Source organism: Phyllobates terribilis, unplaced genomic scaffold, assembly GCF_046119375.1.
Source record: "Phyllobates terribilis strain yellow unplaced genomic scaffold, ASM4611937v1 Scaffold_1__5_contigs__length_1240528914, whole genome shotgun sequence".
NCBI lineage: Eukaryota > Metazoa > Chordata > Amphibia > Anura > Dendrobatidae > Phyllobates > Phyllobates terribilis.
The window spans coordinates 1056866213-1056889138 of record NW_027362761.1 but is presented as its reverse complement, the minus strand read 5'-3'; the positions used below and the strand labels follow the sequence as shown (position 1 = coordinate 1056889138).

The window sequence follows — 22926 nt, the reverse complement described above, 5'->3', positions numbered from 1 at the left end:
CAAAAAGTAAAAAAAAACAATTGTAATATACATACACAGTGGCATGTAAAGTTTGGGCACCCCTGGTCAAAATTACTGTTATTGTGAACAGTTAAGCAAGTTGAAAATGAAATTACCTCTAAAAGGCCTAAAGTTAAAGATGACACATTTCCTTTATATTTTAGGAAACATATATACATTGTCAGCTTTTCCATTTTAAAAATTCTGAAAAGGAAATTGGGCCGAATCAAAAGTTTGGGCACCCTTGGAGATTTGTGTGCTCAGATAACTTTGACCAAGGTTTCAGACCTTAATTAGCCTGTTAGGGTTATGGCCATGATGAGGAAGACAGGCCACAGACACAGACAGGGCTGCAGGCATCTTCCTGCCCACCTCCCCAGAGGCCGGGGGAGGGGGGCAGGAATAGGCCTGCAGCCCTGTCTGTGTCTGTGGCCTGTCTTCCTCATCATGGCTGCCCCTAAACCACTGTCCTGGGATATGCACAAGTGAAGCAGCAGGACCTGGTAAGGTACCGTATTTTTCGGACTATAAGACGCACCGGACCATAAGACGCACCTAGGTTTAGAGGAGGAAAACAAAAAAAAATTAAGCAAAAAATGTGTTCATGATGCACTTTTAAGGAGGAGGGGGTCTTCTGCTGACACTGGTATAGGGGTAATGTCCCTCAATTCTGACAATATCCCACATCCTGGTATATATGCCCCCCCCTTCCTTTTATACGTGGTCCCCATCCCCATCTTGGTATGCATGGCACCCCTAATCCCTATCCTGGTGTGTACGGCACCCCTCATCCCTATCCTGGTATGCATGGCACAGCAATCCTCATCCTGGTATGCATGGCACCCCTCATCCCTATCCTGGTATGCATGGCATAGCAATCCCCATCCTGGTATGCATGGCACAGCAATCCCCATCCTGGTATGCATGGCACAGCAATCCCCATCCTGGTATGCATGGCACAGCAATCCCCATCCTGGTATGCATGGCACCCCTCATCCCAGTCCTGATATGCATGGCACCCATAATCCCTATCCTGGTATGCATGGCACCCCTCATCCTTATCCTGGTATGTAAGGCCCCCTAATTTTTATGCAGTTATGTATGCCCCCCTCAGAGTTATCCTGGTATGCATGGCCCCCTCATCTTTATCCTGGTATGTATGGCCCCCTCATCTTTATCCTGTTATGTGTGCCCCCCTCAGCGTTACCGTGGTATGTATGGCCCCCTCAGCGTTACCATGGTATGTATGGCCCCCTCATCCTTACCCTGGTATGTATGGCCCCCCTCATCCTTACCCTGGTATGTATGGCCCCCTCATCCTTATCCTGGTATGTTTGGCCCCCTCATCCTTATCCTAGTATGCATGGTCCCCCTAACCCACAAGGAGAGATCAGCTGCGGGAAGTCACTGCTCCCCACGCCGGGACTGTGTGCGCGGGGAGCAGTGACTTCATGCTCCTTCATAGCCAGCACACAGCGTAGCCACAGCGGGGCTCCTGCTGCTGCCGGGCTATCGCGTGTGCCCGCTTATTAAAGGGCATGAATATTCACCCTCTCCCCATGCCCATGAGTGTGGAGAGAGGTTGAGTATTCATGCCCTTTAACAGCGGGCACAGGCGATTCCGGCAACAGCAGGAGCCATGCTGCGGCTACACTGTGTGCCGCTATTAAGGAGCACTGAATATTCATTTTCTTTAGCAGCGGGGACAGTGTAGGCTACAGCGGGCGGTTGCTGCCTCCTGTACCAAGCTCCTCCACCGCTACCGCTCCCCCCACACCCCACATATATATACACCCCCCCAACATTCGGACTATAAGACGCACCCCCCATTTTCCTCCAAAATTTTGGAGGAAAAAAGTGTGTCTTATAGTCCGAAAAATACGGTAAGTATACATATATATGTGTATCTGTGTGTGTACATATGCAGTATACAGTGTATGTCTGTATATGTGTGTACATACAGTACAGACCAAAGGTTTGGACACACCTTCTCATTTAAATATTTTTCTGTATTTTCATGACTTTGAAAATTGTACATTCACACTGAAGGCATCAAAACTATGAATTAACACATGTGGAATTATATACTTAACAAAAAAGTGTGAAAAAACTGAAAATATGTGTAACATCCCTGGCGGCATGCTTGCATAGTGCACCATCTCCCACTATGCAAGATCACAATCTTACCTTTCAGTCCAGCTTGCAAATCTTGCTCCTGTTCATATTGTGTGCATGCATCTGTTCTGACTGCTTAGGGCGGTAGCCCTTTTACTTCCTGATTCTTGTAGCTGCTGTGGGCACACCCCTAATGCGTTCCCAGCCTATTGCTGTGGGTCACTGGATATTTAAACCTCCTTCTCCCAGAAGAAGGAGCCTGAGCAACTCTTACCTTCAGAGGGCTCCTTGCCTCTGTTGTGCCAGGTCCCGTTCTGTTTCTTGCCTGTCCGCCAACCTGGGGGCTGTATTCCCAGGCCTGTCTGAACTATCTCTTAGCCTGTTTGTCCGCCTCTCTGGGGGCCGTATACCCAGACTCGCTCCTGTATCTTGTTGCAGTGTCAGTTCCTGTCTGAACACTCTCTTAGCCTGTTTGTCCGCCTCTCTGGGGGCCGTATACCCAGACTCGCTCCTGTACCTTGTTGCAGTGTCAGTTCCTGTCTGAACACTCTCCTAGCCTGTTTGTCTCTGTGTCCGTTCCTTCCCTTTTCCTGCAGTCTCTGAACCTGCACCTAACTCCTACTCGTTGTCTCTGTACTTCTGTTGTGAGTTTAGAGTCCACTCGCTATTTCACTGTAAGTACCTTGTGTGTATCTGGTTCTGCTTTTCCCTTCCTGTCTGTTCAGTGTGAACAGAGCCCTGTCCTCTCTGCTTTGCCTTGTTCACCGCTCCGGCGGTTCCTTCCTGCTCTGCCTTGCTCACCGCTCCGGCGGTTCCTTTCTGCTCTGCCTTGCTCACCGCTCCGGCTGTTCCTCTCTGCTCTGCCTTGTTCATCGCTCCGGCGATTTCACCCTGCTCTGCCTTGCTCACCGCTCCGGCGGTTCCTTCCTGCTCTGCCTTGCTCATCGCTTCGGCGGTTCCTCTCTGCTCTGCCTTGCTCACCGCTCCGGCGGTTCCTCTCTGCTCTGCCTTGCTCACCGCTCCGGCGGTTCCTCTCTGCTCTGCCTTGCTCACCGCTCCGGCGGTTCCACTCTGCTCTGCCTTGCTCACCGCTCTGACGGTTCCACTCTGCTCTGCCTTGCTCACCGCTTCGGCGGTTCCTCTCTGCTCTGCCTTGCTCACCGTTCCGGCGGTTCCTCTCTGCTCTGCCTTGCTCACCGCTCCGGCGGTTCCTCTCTGCTCTGCCTTGCTCACCGCTCCGGCGGTTCCACTCTGCTCTGCCTTGCTCACCGCTCTGGCGGTTCCTCTCTGCTCTGCCTTGCTCACCGCTCCGGCTGTTCCTCTCTGCTCTGCCTTGCTCACCGCTCCGGCGGTATCTCTCTGCTCTGCCTTGCCCACCGCTCCAGCGGTTCCTCTCTGCTCTGCTTGTCTACCGCATCTGTGGTTCTGTTCCTGAATCCCAGTCTGTACTGGACCCTATCCAGCCTGCACTCCAACCTGCTAGTGCCTCCCTGTCTGCACTCCAGCCGTGCTTGTCAGTACCCCCCTGTCTGCATACCAGCCGTGCTTGCCAGTATCCTCCTGTCTGCACTCAAGCCGTGCCTGCCAATACCCACCTGTCTGTGTGCCAGCCTAACTCTCTGGGGGCCGTATACCCAGACTCGCTCCTGTACCTTGTTGCAGTGTCAGTTCCTGTCTGAACACTCTGCTAGCCTGTTTGTCTCTGTGTCCGTTCCTTCCCTTTTCCTGCAGTCTCTGAACCTGCACCTAACTCCTACTCGTTGTCTCTGTACTTCTGTTGTGAGTTTAGAGTCCACTCGCTATTTCACTGTAAGTACCTTGTGTGTATCTGGTTCTGCTTTTCCCTTCCAGTCTATTCAGTGTGAACAGAGCCCTGTCCTCTCTGCTTTGCCTTGTTCACCGCTCCGGCGGTTCCTTCCTGCTCTGCCTTGCTCACCGCTCCGGCGGTTCCTCTCTGCTCTGCCTTGCTCACCGCTCCGGCTGTTCCTCTCTGCTCTGCCTTGTTCACCGCTCCGGCGATTTCACCCTGCTCTGCCTTGCTCACCGCTCCGGCGGTTCCTTCCTGCTCTGCCTTGCTCATCGCTTCGGCGGTTCCTCTCTGCTCTGCCTTGCTCACCGCTCCGGCGGTTCCTCTCTGCTCTGCCTTGCTCACCGCTCCGGCGGTTCCTCTCTGCTCTGCCTTGCTCACCGCTCTGGCGGTTCCACTCTGCTCTGCCTTGCTCACCGCTCCGGCGGTTCCACTCTGCTCTGCCTTGCTCACCGCTTCGGCGGTTCCTCTCTGCTCTGCCTTGCTCACCGCTCCGGCGGTTCCTCTCTGCTCTGCCTTGCTCACCGCTCCGGCGGTTCCTCTCTGCTCTGCCTTGCTCACCACTCCGGCGGTTCCACTCTGCTCTGCCTTGCTCACCGCTCCGGCGGTTCCTCTCTGCTCTGCCTTGCTCACCGCTCCGGCGATTCCTTACTACTCTGCCTTGCTCACCGCTCCAGCGGTATCTCTCTGCTCTGCCTTGCCCACCGCTCCAGCGGTTCCTCTCTGCTCTGCTTGTCTACCGCATCTGTGGTTCTGTTCCTGAATCCCAGTCTGTACTGGACCCTATCCAGCCTGTGCTCCAACCTGCTAGTGCCTCCCTGTCTGCACTCCAGCCGTGCTTGTCAGTACCCCCCTGTCTACATACCAGCCATGCTTGCCAGTATCCTCCTGTCTGCACTCAAGCCGTGCCTGCCAATACCCACCAGTCTGTGTGCCAGCCTAACCTGCCTGTTCCTGTATTCCCCGGTGTGGGTCAACAGCTGTGACCGGGGTCTGACCTGGAGTAGCACCTGGTCCCTCTGCTCGGTTCCTCCTTGGTTCACGGAGTCGTTAGCCGCCGTGCGACCTTGGTCGGATCGGGTAAATACTTAGTTACGCCCCTCCAGGCACTCCTCGGTTCATGGTACAGTGGGATCACTAATCACGCTCACGCCAGTCAGTCCGGGCGCGAACGTAACAATATGTCTTATATTCTAGGTTCTTCAAAGTATCCACCTTTTGCTTTGCGCACTCTTGGCATTCTCTTGATGAGCTTCAAGAGGTAGTCACCGGAAATGGTTTTCACTTCACAGGTGTGCCCTGTCAGGTTTAATAAGTTGGATTTATTGCCTTATACATGGGGTTGGGACCATCATTTGTGTTGTGCAGAAGTCTGGTGGATACACAGCTGATAGTCCTACTGAATAGACTGTTAGAATTTGTATTATGGCAAGAAAAAAGCGGCTAAATAAAGAAAAACGAGTGGCCATCATTACTTTAAGAAATGAAGGTCAGTCAGTGTGAAAAATTGGGAAAACTTTGAAAGTGTCCCCAAGTGCAGTTGCACCATCAAGCGCTACAAAAAAACTGGCTCACATGAGGACCGCCCCAGGAAAGGATGACCAAGAGTCACCTCTGCTTCTGAGGATAAGTTTATCCGAGTCACCAGCCTCAGAAATTGCAGGTTAACAGCAGCTCAGATTAGAGACCAGGTCAATGCCACACAGAGTTCTAGCAGCAGACACATCTCTTCAACAATTGTTAAGAGGAGACTTTGTGCAGCAGGCCTTCATGGTAAAATAGCTGCTAGGAAGCCACTACTAAGGACAGGCAACAAGCAGAAGAGACTTGTTTGGGCTAAAGATCACAAGGAATGGACATTAGACCAGTGGAAATCTGTGCTTTGCTCTGATGAGTCCAAATTTGAGATCTTTGGTTCCAACCACCGTGTCTTTGTGCGACGCTGAAAAGGTGAACGGATGGACTCTACATGCCTGGTTCCCACCGTGAAGCATGGTGGAGGAGGTGTGATGGTGTGGGGGTGCTTTGCTGGTGACACTGTTTGGGATTTATTCAAAATTGAAGGCATACTGAACCAGCATGGCTACCACAGCATCTTTGCAGAGGCATGCTATTCCATCCGGTTTGCGTTTAGTTGGACCATCATTTATTTTTCAACAGGACAATGACCCCAAACACACCTCCAGGCTGTGTAAGTGCTATTTGACCAAGAAGGAGAGTGATGGGGTGCTACGCAAGATGACCTGGCCTCCACAGTCACCAGACCTGAACCCAATCGAGATGGTTTGGGGTGAGCTGGACCGCAGACTGAAGACAAAAGGGCCAACAAGTGCTAAGCATCTCTGGGAACTCCTTCAAGATAGTTGGAAGACCATTTCCGGTGACTACCTCTTGAAGCTCATCAAGAGAATGCCAAGAGTGTGCAAAGCAGTCATCAAAGCAAAAGGTGGCTACTTTGAAGAATCTAGAATATAAGACATATTTTCATTCGTTTCACACTTTTTTGTTAAGTATATAATTCCACGTGTTAATTCATAGTTTTGATGCCTTCAGTGTGAATGTACAATTTTCATAGTCATGAAAATACAGAAAAATCTTTAAATGAGAAGGTGTATCCAAACTTTTTGTCCTGTTGAAAAATAAATGATGGTCCAACTAAACGCAAACCGGATGGAATAGCATGCCGCTGCAAGATGCTGTGGTAGTCATGCTGGTTCAGTATGCCTTCAATTTTGAATAAATCCCCAACATTGTCACCAGCAAAGCACCCCCACACCATCACACCTCCTCCTCCATGCTTCATGGTGGGAACCAGGCATATAGAGTCCATCCGTTCACCTTTTCTGCGTCGCACAAAGACATGGTAGTTGGAACCAAAGATCTCAAATTTGGACTCATCAGACCGAAGCACAGATTTCCACTGGTCTAATGTCCATTCCTTGTGTTCTTTAGCCCAAACAAGTCTCTTCTGCTTGTTGCCTGTCCTTAGCAGTGGTTTCCTAGCAGCTATTTTACCATGAAGGCCAGCTGCACAAAGTCTCCTCTTAACAGTTGTTGTAGAGATGTGTCTGCTGCTAGAACTCTGTGTGGCATTGACCTGGTCTCTAATCTGAGCTGCTGTTAACCTGCGATTTCTGAGGCTGGTGACTTGGATAAACTTATCCTCAGAAGCAGAGGTGACTCTTGGTCTTCCTTTCCTGGGGCGGTCCTCATGTGAGCCAGTTTCTTTGCAGCACTTGATGGTTTTTGCAACTGCACTTGGAGACACATTCAAAGTTTGCCCAATTTTTCGGACTGACTGACCTTCATTTCTTAAAGTAGTGATGGCCACTCGTTTTTATTTACTTAGCTGCTTTTTTCTTGCCATAATACAAATTCTAACAGTCTTTTCAGTAGGACTATCAGCTGTATATTCACCAGACTTCTGCACAACACAACTGATGGTCCCAACCCCATTTATAAGGCAAGGAATCCCACTTATTAAACCTGACACGGCACACCTCTTAAGTGAAAACCATTTCCGGTGACTACCTCTTGAAGCTCATCAAGAGAATGCCAAGAGTGTGCAAAGCAGTCATCAAAGCAAAAGGTGGCTACTTTGAAGAACCTAGAATATAAGACATATTTTCAGTTGTTTCACACTTTTTTGTTAAGTATATAATTCCATATGTGTTAATTCATAGTTTTGATGCCTTCAGTGTGAATGTACAATATTCAAAGTCATGAAAATACAGAAAAATCATTAAATGAGAAGGTGTGTCCAAACTTTTGGTCTGTACTGTATATAAGCTGTATAAGTATGTAAGCAAACTGTATATAAACTGAATCTATATTTCTGTGTGTATAGAATTTATATATGAGTTTGTACCTACTGTATGTGTCTGTATATATACAGTATATAGTGTATGTTTATATATGTATAAAGTATATATAAAATGTGTGTACCTGTATAGTGTATATCTGTTATGTGCTGCAAATATAGTTCAGTAATTGTAGTGTTGCCATAATAGGGATCAAGTCTAAGCACAGTGCATGTCTCATGTTCGCATTTTACATTAGGGCCTGTTCACACTGTTTTTCTTTACTGCGGCCCGTCAGGTTCTGCCTGAATCCCCTATGGAGCCATAGACAGCAATGACAGGAATTGAGTTCAAATGAATTCCATCTGTGATTTTTTTTCTGAGCGTGTCCGTCAATTCCAACAGCCACAGAAAAGTGGACACTTTTAGAAGAAAAAACACAAGCTGAGACTTTAAGGCCACAGCCCCACTATCAGCACCGATGCTTCGGGGGTCTCTGCCAGTATTAGCACTTGGCTGCAGTGATCTTGTGACTGTAACTTTTGTTATAGCTGCAAACTGAATAATGACCATGAGGGACACCGGAGCATCGGCACTGAAGCCAGTGGGGATTGAGCAGGGGAGTTTGGGGGACATATAGGAATTTTTTTTATTGCTTTTTATTCTGCCATTTGAGAGGTAGGATGTACAAATAGATGTCAATTCTGCTAATGTTTTCTATTCTTTGACTGTACGGTCCCCTTCACACGACTGTGTTTCCACTACGTGTGGCATCCGTACATGTGACATTTTTTTTCACAGATGCCACATGTGCCCTTTTTAACCTATGCTGCTATGCACATGTCCGTGTTTTTCCGGCAGCATGGATGACAAGGGCCAATACAAGTCTATGGGTCTGTGTAAACATGCAATCCGTGGGCCATCCATGTGCTATACATGTTTACCATTGAAAGTATATGAGAAGCTTTGTAATTTAATTTCCAGTATCCATACAGGAAAAACACGGATGGAACACGGATGACAGACTGATTGAAAACACTGATGACACCGGTACTGGTGTAACATGTACGTGTTTTAGACGGACATGTGAAGGATGCCTAACAGTGTTGTTGGTGGAATATTTCAGGATTGGGGGCCCCCACTTTGAATCTTGCCCAGGGCCCCAATTTGTCCAGGGCGAAACACAAGCAAAATTAAAGGCGCAGTGTCGCGCCCCTGACGTGTTGTTACTACCAGACACAGCTGCACAGCGCGCGGCCATGTCTGGGAAAGTGCCGTCAATCAAGAAGCGCTGGCGGTCCTGAAAAGGTGCCGGGGAAGCTGCGCGGGCCCCGACAGAGAGTGGGCCCCTCTGATGGTCCAGGGCCCCGGCACTTGCCCGGGTACGCCGGGTGCTGACACCGGCCCTGCAAACAACAGTGAGTGGGATACAGACGACGCCAGTCAAGACCCATGACCCAGACTACTCCTGTGTTTTGCCAAGTTTTTAACACTAAGATTTGGATACGGCTTTAAAGAAGGCAACCACTTGCGATATGACGCAATTTTATTTATAATAGTTAATCTAAAAGATAAAATACAAAACTAAAGGAATAGTATGATATTATAATATTGTGTACACTTTTGTATATTTTAACATACAAAGGTTAAGTATATATACGGACATCATCACCTAAGAGCTTTTTAAACATCGGTCTGGAATATCAGTGAAGCAACCACCAAGACAGAGAACCCCTGGAAATATCCCAACACTAGATGGCCGTCCCCACTTATGCAGGTATTACAACACTGTAAACATATAAGTACAGGTACACAGTTTCTGCTCCTGTCTTAGTCATGTTTCTCTGATAAATTGATCTGCACTATGTTGTAAGTAACTAGTTCACCTTTGCCCTTCAGGGGCCAGCCTTTGGGATTTAGATAAATCAGAGATACAAGGCAAGCATTAGACAATGGGGGCAATAGGCACACACAATTCAAAAGCTCTCAAGAATCACATAAGAAAACAGTAGACAAAGGTTAAACAAATCTCCATGTTTTACAATAACAAACAATAAACATAGGACTATTTGAGAGGTAAACCTTCAGACAATGTGAGTAAACAGTTCTCAAGATTTTGTCACCATGAACATTGTCTGTGTGTAAACATCAGGCAAGACTTTGTCCCAATGAGCAATGTCTATTTGTAAATGTATGACCAACAATGGTGGTCTCTCATGGTTTGAATGTATTCTGTATATTTCAATATGGACTCAAAATATCTATTTTTATGTTCACACTACAGCCTGCCAAATCCCAACCTTTGCCCGTCTGGGCGCAACAGACGACCGTCGCAGGTCAAGCACCGAAAACCGAGTGCGGACTCCAATCCGGAAGTGGATGACCACTGTAGGGATCGGGAGGCGTGAGTGAGCCGGGCCGTTACTTCCAAAACTGACATAAGGTACAGGGTTCAGTATGGGGCGGTTCAGCAGACAAGACAGGGCCCGGCCAGTGTAAGAAAGGCCCAGAGAGCATTAATTGACTTTGTTGCAAGGACTTGCGGCCTAGCGGGAAGTTGCATGACACCCCTTTAATGCCTGTAACTTAAGTGGGACAGCTTTAGTGACACTCCTATCCCTGTGAATGTTGTACCCATTAGCTAGATAGAGGAGTCCTGCATTGAGTTAGATATCAATTGTGTCAATATTGTAGGGTGTAAATATTCTGTTTTCGCATTACCTACTTTTTATCCAAAACTATCCCTCCCAATATCTGTGTTAAGAAAATAAATAGTTAAGTTGGTTACTCCTGCCTTATCCTCGTCTGCGTGTTCTATCCAAACAACCTGCTTACACTGCGACAATTTAGAGTCAGTCTGGGTAAATGTACATGGAGATGGCAACAAAGGAAAGCTGTTAATTGGAGTTGGCTACAAGCCATCTAATATACGAGGGGTGTTCATTAAAGATTTCCCCTGACCCACTTCTATTTATCACAGGATGCTGAAACTTCACATGTGTAATGATATTAGTCTCTATAGGTTACATGCCAATTTGCAACTCAGAATTGATAATGGTCTTGATTTTACAGGTGCTGAAGTGGTGTGAGGTGAGGTTTGATAACGGACCCAGTGGAATACAGAGCAGTCATCAGGTTCCCTCACTTGAAAGGCCACACATTAAAGGAGACGTTCGATGAGATGAAAGAGGTTTATGGTGATGATTCCCCATCATATGATGTAGTTAAGAACTGGTATCGTCAATTAAAAAGTGGTCGGACTTCGGTGCAAACAGCTCCAATTCCAGGGTGACCGCACTCTGCTATTGATGAACACACTATCCAGCAAGTGGAGGTCACCATTTTGGAAAATCGCTGCATAACCATTCACCACCTAGCCCAAAATGTCAAGATTAGTGTGGGGTCCGTGAAAAAAAAATCATCCAAGACCATCTTCACATGAATAAGATATTCGCTGGGTTCCCCGGCTGCTCACACCTTTCCAGAAGCAGGAATGAGTCAAATGCTCTCAGGCTCTATTGACTATGTGCCATGGAAACCAAGAGAACTTTTTCAACAGACTGATCAGACAGGATGAAAGCTGGGTCCATCACTATGATCCTGAGACTAAAGTCCAGTCGATGCAATGGAAGTATCATGACTCACCGCCTCCAAAGAAGGCATGTGCCCAACCCTCGGCAGGCAAGGTCATGCTCACAGTATTTTGGGACCAGAACGAAGTAGTATTGATGGATTTCATAGGAAAAGCTACCATGATCACTAGGGCATTCTATACTTCACTGCTGTGGAAATTGTGGGAGGCCATCGAAACCAAGAGACGTGGCATGCTCACTAAAGGTGTCCGCCTTCTGCAAGACAATGCACCAGCTCACAACTCACATGTTGCCCAAATGGAAGCATGCTCCTGTGGCTTTGAAATTCTACTGCATCCCCCTTATTCACCTGACCTCGCACCATCAGACTTCCACCTCTTTCCAAAAATGAAGTGATTTTTGAAGGGCAAGCATTTTCCAGATGATGAGACTCTGATTTCCGAAGTCACAACATGGCTTTTGGAGCAACCTGTCGACTTCTACAAGTGAGGTGTTTACAGTTGCTTAAAGAGATTGGAGAAGTGTGTGTCCCTAGGTGGCACCTATGTGGAGAAGGACTAATAACTGTGCCAAGTTTCATTGCTCTCAGTCCACAGGAAGAGGGTCAGGGGAAATCTTTAATGAACGCCCTTCGTAGCTGAACTGGTAGAGGGTAAAATGCTGCAACAAATTAAAAAGGCAGCAAATAGTAAAAGGGTCCTCATTATTAACTATCCAGACATTCAATGGGACATAGAATCTTCTGGTTGTGCTAAAAGCTACAAGTTCTTATCCGCAGCTCAAGACAATTACCTCTCTCTGTTGTTAGATGAACCAACCAGGGGAGATAATTTGCTGGATCTGGTCCTGTCAAATGGACAAGATGCAACTTCAGATCTATAAGTCTGGGAGAATTTGGGATGTGGCAACCATAATATGGTAACTTTCAATGTAATATTCAAAAAAAAAATTCACACGGAAATCCAAAAACCTGAAAGCTGATTTCAACAAATTAAAAGGAACCTGTCAGGTCCCCATAACCTCCATTAAACTCCCTGCCTAACCAGCCCTGGCTGTTAGACACCCAAAAAAACTATGCAGGGATTGCCTTTATGGCAGGCAATTCCCGCATGGTTTTTGGTTGTCTTACAGCCACAAAACGTGGGGTGGAGACTCGAGCATGTCACTCGAGCACCCGCGATACTCAGCGCATACCCGAGCACCTGATGCAAACTCGAGTAGTGAGCATTTGCGCTCAACACTAGTCATCATATCGTCATCATTTTTTTTTTTTAACTTTTGAAAAAAAGCCTAACCCTAACCCTAACATCAAACCTAACCCTAAGGCCAACACTAAGCGCAACCCAAACCTTTAGCCCAACCCTAACTGAAAAAGTGAAAGAAATCAAAATTATAAAATAAAAAAATATTAATCTGACTCAGAAGATGACACAGGGTGGGGTGACTTACAAAATATTGGCTTTTGATCACTGCGATAGGGTCTATCACAGTGATCAAAATGAACCAATAGTAAAAATACAAATACCTCTGATGTTGCTGAGTACTGGCCGGCAGATCTTGCCCGGTGCACTGCACATGCACCCGCCATTTTCTTTTTTTTATCTGGGAAGATGATGCGGAGAGCCGGGGGACGGATCAGGAGGCCCGGGGAATGGCGGAGGTATAAGAGGGGGGCTCGGGGACATAATTTCTTTCTCCTCTGACATGTATACCATGTCAGAAGAGAGAGAAATGATTTTAACAGTGGGCACAGGTTTTATTTTTTGTGATCGCCGTTATTCACTGAATAATAGTGATCACGTGATCGGGGACCAGAATTCCGGCTCTGTTCATGTTCTTTAGGGTCTCAAGTATCCCCGGTAGCTGAGAACCTGGAGATTTTTGGAATCAGGGGGGCACTATAACCTTATTCCCTATCGCAGTCTTAAAACGGCAATGTGGGAATAAGGTCCCTTTCCGACTGCCGTTTTAATGCGTATCAGTGGTTATTAAGGGATTAAATGAAGGTATTTATTAGTAAGGGAAAAATAAATGCAAACCTACAGGGTCTTGTGTGAAAAAGTGATTGCCCCCTAAACCTAATAATTGGTTGGGCCACACTTAGCAGCAACAGCTGAAATCAAGCGTTTGCGATAACTGGCAATGAGTCTTTAATAATGTTCTGGAGGAATTCTGGCCCACTCATCTTTGGAAAATTGTTGTAATTTAGCCACATTGGAAAGTTTCCGAGCATGAACCGCTTTTTTAAGGTCATGCCTCAGCATCTCAATCGGATTAGGGTCAGGACTTTGACTAGGCCACTGTAAAGTCTTAATTTTGTTTTTCTTAAGCCATTCAGAAGTGGACTTGCTGGTGTGTTTTGGATCATTGTCCTGCTGCATAACCCAAGTGCGCTTCAGCTTGAGGTTACGAACAGATGGCCGGACATTCTCCTTCAGGATTTTTTGGTAGTCAGAAGAATTCATAGTTACATTTACCACAGTAAGTCTTCCAGGTCCTGAAGCAGCAAAACAGCCCCAGACCATCACACTACCTCCACTATATTTTACTGTTGGTATGAAGTTCCTTTTCTGAAATGCTGTGTTACTTGTACGCTAGATGTAATGGGACATACACCTTCCAAAAAGTTCAACTTTTGTCTCATCACTTCGCAGAGTATTCTCCCAAAAGTCTTGGCGATCATCAAAATGTTTTCTGGCAAAACTGAGACAAGCCTTTTTTTTCTTTTTGCTCAGCAGTGATTTTCATCTTGGAACTCTGCCATGCATGCCATTTTTGCCCAGTTTCTTTGTTATGGTGGAGTCATGAACACTCACTTTAACTGAGGCAAGTGAGGCCTGCGGTTCTTTGGATGGTGTTGTGGGGTGTTTTGTGACCTCTTGGATGAGGCGTCGCTGTGCTCTTGGGGTAATTTTGGTCGGCCAGTCACTCCTGGGAATGTTCACAACTGTTCCATGTTTTCGCCAAGGGGGGGAGAGGTAATCATTTTTTCACACAGGGCTCTGTAGGTTTGGATTTCTTTTTCCCCTTAACAATAAAGACCTTCATTTAAAAAACTTAATTTTGTGTTTACTTATGTTATCTTTGTCTAATATTTAAATTTGTTTTGTGATCTGAAACATTTAAGTGTGACAAACATGCAAAAGAATAAGAAATCAGGAAACACTTTTTCATACCACTGTATATGTATTCCAAAATTGTATAAATAAAAATACAACTTGTCCCACAAACAAACAAGGTTTCATAAAGTTAATTTGGCAGGAAATTGAAAATATTATGGACCCTAAAGTCCCATCAAAAAAGCTAAATCTAAACCTGCTGTGCTCCAAAGGCAAAAACGGGATTGTCTGTAAGGGCTTAAACCACTATTCTTGTGTAAAAAGAATATTGTGTCAGAGAGTTTCATTCAGGGAAGTGGTTTTGGGAGTCTTTTAACTTTGGAAATCATCTTGATGGTAAGGCAAAACTATGGTAAGGCTAAGTGCCCACAATGCAGAAATGCTCGGGATTTTTCCTGAGCATTTCTGCATCTCCCTAGCAGAAAAAACGCATGTGGATTTTACAAGCGTTTTTCCTGCCAGGGACAAGCGTAGGTGAAGCGTTTTGATCATGTGATTTCGCATGCGGGTTGTCAAGCGCTTTCCAAGCGATTTTAGCATCACTTGGAAAGTGCTTGACAACTTGGTCACACTATATAAATCCATGCAACTGACATGGATTTTATATAGTGTGACCAAGTTAGTTAAAAAAAAGAATAGAAATGGTAAAAAACCCCGAAAAAACATTATACTCGCCTTCAGATGGCCCCTGGTCTCCTTCTCCGATGCGTCTGGTCTTCCCGATGTCTCGCGGTTGTGTAAAATGGCCTTCCATGACGTCATTTAGTCATGTGACAGGTCACGCGACCTCCGACGTCAGCTGTCACGTGACCCGTCACATAAATGACTTCATGGCAGGTCCTTTTAGACCATCGTGAGCTGCCGGGGAGCCAGGACGCATCGCTATGGAGATCGGGGGCCATCAGAAGGTGAGTATAATGTATGTTTTAATTTTAGTTCTTTTTTTTTTGAAAAATGGATAGAGAGAGACCGTAAACTTGATAAATGTGATAAGGAGTTAAAAAAAGCAAAAATAAAACCTCAAAACTTGCGAAACACTCAAAAAAAAAAAAGTAAATAAATTAAATGCTATCTAAATTTGCGCTAAGAATTAGACAGTATTCATAAATGCTGCCTAAAGCTAGATTCACACATTCGTGCGGTTTCAATACGGACCACAATGCACAGACTGGCCTCATTTTTGCCTATGAGGCTGTTGAGTTTGGGCCGTGAATCATGGACTGTGACACAGTTGTGTGAATGCGGCCTTAGGCCACATTCACACGTTCAGTATTTGGTCAGTATTTTACATCAGTATTTGTAAGCCAAAACCAGGAATGGATGATAGATACAGAAGTGGTGACGTGTTTCTACTATTCTTTTCCTCTGATTGTTCCACCCCTGGTTTTGCCTTACAAATACTGATGTAAAATACTGACCAAACTGCTGCGGATTATCATTGCGGAAAAATCTGCAGCACTACCACTTAATTTGCGTTATCGCGGCGTTTTCGCCACCATTGACTTGCATTGAATCGCTTAATATCCGCATGACTACATGTGCACATGTGAATATTAAGCGATTCAATGTGCGGATGGTACACGGGTCTGGAGAAGAGGAGACTCTCATCCAGACCCGGGTACCATGGTACCTGTAAAAAAAAAAACGCACAAGCATATGGTCTCACAAGTGGTCTGAGGATCTCATCTCGGTACCTAATGGAAGTCAGGCTACCTTTGGCGAGCACATGGAAGGCTGTGCGGCCCTCCAAAGAATTGCCACCCCACACCATTACTGACCTACTGCCAAACCGGTCATGCTGAAGGATGTTTCAGGCAGCAGATCGCTCTCCACACTCTGTCAAGTCTGTCACATGTGCTCAGTGTGAACGTGCTTTCATCTGTGAAGAGCACAGGGCGCCAGTGGCGACTTTGCCAATCCTGGTGTTCTGTGGCAAATGCCAAGAGTACTGCACGGTGTTGGGCTGTGAGCACAACCCCCATCTGTGGACGTCGGGCCCTCATACCACTCTCATGGAGTCGGTTTCTAACCGTTTGTGCAGACACATGCACATTTGTGGCCTGCTGGAGGTCATTTTGCTGGGCTCTGGCAGTGCTCCTCCTGTTTCTCCTTGCACAAAGGTGGAGGTAGCGGTCCTGCTGCTGGGTTGTTGCCCTCCTACGGCCCCCTCCACCTCTCCTGGTGTACTGGCCTGTCTCCTGGTAGCGCCTCTAGCCTCTGGACACTATGCTGACAGACACAGCAAACCTTCTTGCCACCGCACGCATTGATGTGCCATCCTGGATGAGCTGCACTACCTGAGCAACGTCTGTGGGTTGTAGACTCCATCTCATGCTACCACGAGTGTGAAAGCACAACCAACATTCAAAAGTGACCAAAACATCAGCCAGAAAGCATTGGTACTGAGATGTGGTCTGTGGTCCCCACCTGCAGAACCACTCCTTTATTGAGGGTGTCTTGATAATTGCCAATAATTTCCATCTATTGTCTATTCCATTTGCACAACAGCATGTGAAATTGATTGTCAATCAGTGTTGCTTCCTAAGTGGACAGTTTGATTTCACAGAAGTTTGATTTACTTGGAGTTATATTCTGTTGTTTAAGTGTTCCCTTTATTTTTTTGAGCAGTGTATATATGTTTTCATCTTTTACATTTTAAAAATGACTAAAAGGAAAATGGGTTGATGCAAAAGTTTGGGCACCCTGCATGGTTAGTACGTAGTAGCACCTCCTTTTGAAAGTATCGCAGCTTGTAAACGCTTTTTGTAGCCAGACAAGAGTCTTTCAATTCTTGTTTCCGGGATTTTCATCCAATCTTTCTTGGAAAATTCTGCCAGTTCTGTGAGATTCCTGGGTCATCTTGCATGCACTGCTATTTTGAGGTCTAGCCACAGATTTTCAATGATGTTCAGATCAGGGAACTGTGAGGGCCATTGTAAAACCTTCAGCTTGTACCTTTTGAAGTTGTCTATTGTGGATTTAGACATGTGTTCAGGATTATCCTCTTTTCAACTTCATCTTTTTTACAGATAGTGTTTGTATCAAGGATTTGTTGAAACATTATTGAATTCATTCTTCCCTCTACCCGTGAAATGTTCCCCGTGCCATTGGCTGCAATACAACCCCAAAGCATGATTAACCCACCCCCAAGCTTATTGGTTGGTGAGATGTTCTTTTCCTGAAATTCTGTGCTCTTTTTTTCCCCACACATACCTCTGATCATTGTGGCCAAAGAGTTCTATTATAACCATCAGTCCACAGGACTCGTTTCCAAAATGTATTAGGCTTGTTTAGATGTTCTTTTGCATACTTCTGATGCTGAATTTTATGGCACAAATTGTGGCAGAGGTTTGCTGCATATAGCTTAATAAGTCTTCCCCATTTTAATTACTTTTAAAGCACAACCCCAGCCAAACGATAAAAACATGGGCAGTGCTATCTTTTTACTGGCAAATAAAGCACTATTTTTCAATATTCTTCTAGAAAGAAAGGCATTAAGACACTGGATGCCTCTTCCAGACATCTTGCATGTTCTTCAGTGACACACGGCTACCTCTTGAAAAATCCCCTGAATGTGGTATGTGAATGGAGGCTATGATTTGATGGCTTTTAGTCAGGTAAAACCCTTTTAATTCCTTCCTAACCAAGATGTAAAAGTACGGATCAGGCTGTTCACATAAATGACTGGCTAGAGCGGTGACACGCACTGTAGACGTGACATCATTGCTGCAGTCAAAACACTCGGTCTAGAGCTGTAAAGGGGAGCCGGAGCTGGACCCAGGGAGGATCAGTACCTGCTGAATTTGTTATTTTAGGTATGTCCTGAAAGTAGACAACCCCCTTTAATCTTGGACAACCACTTTAATAGTGCAGACAAAAAAGCTCTACCCACACCATCACTGCCCCAGTTGTAATTAATAGCTGACATCTTACTGTAAAGGAAAGAATTATGTTAAAGGGATTGTCCAGGCTTGGGGTTCACGTCTACAGTCACTCTATGTGACCACAGACTTGTGACTTCTCACAGCGCGCACGCTGCATGCTGTCGTGATTCTCCGGCGCCAGGTGATCGTGTGACCACAAGTATGTGATTTGCATATATGCAGTCATGTGCTGACTAGATATGCGCGACCTCACTCAATACAAGGGTATTGATTTATGCTGGACACATCCAGTCAGAATGCGTCCAGAAATATGCAAATCACATACTTGTGGTCACGTTACCACCTGCTCCCGGCGTTGGAGAATCCTGACTGCGTGCAGTATGCACGCCGTGAGGATTAACAAGTCTGCAGTTACATAGAGTGGCTGTAGACTTAAACCCCAAGCCTGGACAATCCCTTTAACATAATTCTTTACTTTACAGTAAGATGTCAGTTATTAATTACAACTGGGGTCTCTTGGTGATAGTGTGGGTACAGTTTTCTTGTCTGCACCATCACCATAAAGATTAAAGGGGTTCTCAAATCTGGACAACCCTTTTAAGGACATAATCATCATATTACTAAGATAATACAACCCCTAAATCATCAAGATAGTTACCAAGATCTAGGCCTCGGCTTGCAAACTTGAAGATCTATTGACAATTTGCAACCTATCCATGACAAATGTACAAAACAGCGCTGCAACTGCAGGAATCAAATCCACTTACCCCCTGCCAGGCTTTGCTGCTGTTTCTTACTCCTCGTTTGTTCTCTTTTCTTGTGTTGGTTTTTCTATGTTCTGTTCAATGTTCTGTTCAGTTAAACAACACTGTAACACAGATCTGCTATGAGTCAGGGGCCAAGAATGTTTCGGATTATCCAAATTTACAGGAATACAATAAAAGCAGAACGTGAGTCGGACATTCCAAAATGTGCGACAAGAACGAGTAACCGAATCAAATCAAACCATAGATCAAATGCATGCATGAAATGAGGAGAGGTGGCTTAACTATGGTGAAAGTGTAGGGAGGCTGTACTGTGGCCATTCCGCTCTCCTGTCGTTTTAACCCTTTGATGCCTATCATGCGGAAGTTCTTACAGTTCTATTATCTCATGACGCCAGTGCTTTAAAGAGAACTTGTCTACTTTTTTTTATGGCTGTACAAGTGCATGCGTCAAAATTATTGTTTTTTTTTTCTTCCAAAAATTCAATTATTTCTACTGTTTAAAATATCAATAATAAAAGTCTATATTTTACACTAATTAATAAATCACTCAGGCAAGAGACTTATCCAGCAGCCCTTCTTGCCCCGGGTCTTGAAAAACAGACTAATTTCTGTTTTGACATTCTATTTGTTTGTTCCGTTTTAAATGTAAAAAAACTTAAGCAGAGGGACACTATGGACCATTATGGGGCTCGTCTGATTTCCATTTGGTGTCAGTTTTTAGAACAGTAGAAAAAGTGCAACATGCAGAACATTATCTTCCTTTTGAAAAACGGTCAGAAAACAGATCCCTGACAGATCCCATATGTAATGTGAACGTAGCCTTAGGATTTCCTGTGTTATTTAAAGGGTTTTTTTGTGATTTTTTTTAGGAAAAGGAGCTAATATTTTCCCCCAGAAACAGCACTACTCTTGTTCAAGAATTCTACCTGGTATTGCAGCTTATGTTTAAAGAGGAATCTGTCAGCAGGTTTTTAGCATGTAATATGACAGGTTGGTGCAATTTTGATAAACTCACTGCTTTCTTTGCTGTGGATGTAGCAGTATTATGAATGCTGAGCTGTCTATAACCCCGCTAACATGACTGTGTACACTGTACATTTTCAGCAAGCTGCCAATCAGTGCTGGGGACGCGGTTACACAGATGAGCTGGACTGCCTGGCACGTGACACCTAGTCCTGCAGTGATAATCTTCTGCTGATAAAACACTGAAAATATTCGAGCTACAGCAAGCTGCTGAGCAAGTGACACATCCCTAGAATCAAGCTCGCTGCCACTACATTATGATGCTCTCAGATTAAATAGCGAAAATCTGCTGATAGATTCCCTTTAAACTGGTGTGCCCATTATTTATATGAATAAGTACTAAAAATATTGATGTTAAAATTATTAGGATATAAACATATAAAAATAAATATTAGCATGTCCTTAGTTAACAGTTAATAAACAAATGAAAGGCTTTGTTTCCTGTCTTCCCTTAGCCACCCACTCAGTTCTTGATAGTTTCCAAAAAGAGTATAAATTCCAAAATGCATAAGAAACTAAAGTACGACATGACCAACTATCATTTGATCCATTTTGAAACAGAATTCTGGTGTGTTCTTCTTAGTGGTTCTCCCTCGGTATATGTAAAGCACATGTAGACTAAAATGATAGGAACTAGTGTTGAGCGAGTATGTTCTGTTAACCCTTTCGGCGAGTATGCTCAGGCCGAGCTCCGAGTATTTATAGCTGCTCGGTGATATATTTGAATCGCTCCCGTGTGCATGATTTGCGACTGTTTGACAGCTTTATTACATGTGAGGAATGTCTATTTCTTACACATTCCTCACAAATAATAAAGCTGTCAAACAGTTGCAAATCATGCACACGGGAGCGATTTAAACATATCACAGAGCAGCTGTAAATACTCGGAGCTCGGCCCGAGCATACTCAGACAGAACATACTCGCTCAACACTAATAGGAACCAACAAAAGTTATGTAACTCACACAGTAAATGCAAGTACAAACAGCCCAGGTAAGAGCTCATTCACACTGCAACTTCATTAGGTTTGGATGATTCCCTGATGTATTTTTCCAATAGATAGAACAAAGACTATGCCTCTATATGGGCATAATATGGCATTTGCTGACCATAGGTTCCCATATCTATCTATCGGTTGCAACTGTATAAATTGATCAGATGGCAAACATGTGGCAAAAGCAGTATAAGGCTTGTTCACAACTTCAGTATTTGGTCAGTATTGTTCCACTGCTGATTAATACTTACAAATACTGATTGTGAAGACACAGGGTCTTCTGTGGGCATAATACTACTGAGACAACACAGGGTGAGGGTAAAACAGTGTGGCAATATTTTATATAAGAGTCCCAGCAAATAACCAAGATGGTACAACATTACACAGTCTCACAATTCCGCTGGCCAGCAGGGAATAGAGCAGCTGCGACTTTGGGACTTCCATGGCCAACTACCTCAACCAGTGGCCCCCCGCTTTTCGTGGGCCCCCACAGAGAAAAGGTAGCGGCAAGTTTAGGAAGCTATTAGTCCATTGAGGTACAAGGCCAGGAGACCCGATGGTCCCACCCTTTCTTCTCCAAGAGTTTCCATGGGGCCAGATGACCAACTGCTCCCAATCTGGCTTCTCCGAACATCTCCATGGGTTCCAGGCGATCGGAGGGTCCCACCTGGCAACCCCAAAACAATATATCAATGGGGTCAAGTGACTTCATTGTCTCAACCTGGTTTCCTCAAATTTAACCATGGGTTCTCTGATGGTTAATGGAGCAGATCTGTATCCTTCCAGTCAGGGCTGTGTACCCTTAGGCTGGAATCCTATAGAATCCAAATCTGTGTCTCTCTGGATGGAGCCATTCTACCAAACTACTGTCCGAAGAGTCGCTCTGATCTTTGATTCCCTTTGCAGCACGATAGAAATCCCTTTTTATATTTTTCTGTGGCTCTGGTCATCATTCACAGGTCAATGGGAAAGATGCAGGGCTCAGGTCTCATTTTTGAGCATATAATCAATTTGCATAGTTGGTATCCCCCTGCTCTTTTCAATCAACAACTAGCTGGCTTAGTACAATATGCAATTAGCATAGTAACAAACACTATTGTTTCCAGACCAAGAGAAGTATTTAGTAGTGCATTTCTCCTGGCTTAACAAATCTAGACATCTTGCTGCTTAAGATTAGAAGTTGTGTTGTCCCACTGATGTAAAATGCTGACCGAATACTGAACGTGTGCACAAGGGCCTAAGGCAAATCAGGTTTGCGGGATGTTGCAAGATGAATTAGAATTGAATAGTATTGGAAACATAATTATCATCATACTTACATGTTTGTGGTGTCTGGTCAGATCTGCTTAGTAACATATGCATCCAGCATGCCGTTATGATCAGCACATCCTTGGTCTTAGCTCTCTCACAAGAAATAATAACAGTAACAGATCCACAAAAAGATCTGAGTCTTCACCATAATATTTGAGATACAGTATATGGGATGATTTAAGGGCTCAGTCATCCTGTTATGCAATATTTGCTTCGTGCAGCCAAGACAGATGAAATAACAGAATCCTAGAAGATTAAAACGCCCCTGAAAATTGAGGCCTCCTAGTGTTGTGAAACATGATCATAAAGTGAATGCAGTCAGCGTGTGTTAAAAAGGAAAAATGTCAGTGTTCTAGGTATTTTGCCGATTCCTAATCTTTATCTATCAAATAGCTATCTCCCATTATGAGATTGATATGTTAAGTCTCTTTTTGGGCTAAGTTATAAATATATGGCGTGCCACGATGTGATCATTTCTCAGTACTGGTGCAGGACAACCTCTTTACAACTTTAA

General features: G+C 45.0%; 1 protein-coding gene across 1 annotated transcript in view; it reads right to left on the bottom strand.

Moving 5' to 3' along the window:
* The window catches only part of FGL1 (fibrinogen like 1), a 76393-nt gene extending 53746 nt beyond the window's left edge, over nucleotides 1-22647 (bottom strand). Inside the window, exons 1-2 of the mRNA XM_073645392.1 lie at nucleotides 22421-22647; nucleotides 19086-19186 (exon numbers count right to left, since the gene is read on the bottom strand). The gene's annotated coding sequence lies outside the window, so the exon portion shown is untranslated. The remainder of the gene's footprint in view (nucleotides 1-19085; nucleotides 19187-22420) is intronic.
* Between the last annotated feature and the right edge of the window lie 279 nt (nucleotides 22648-22926).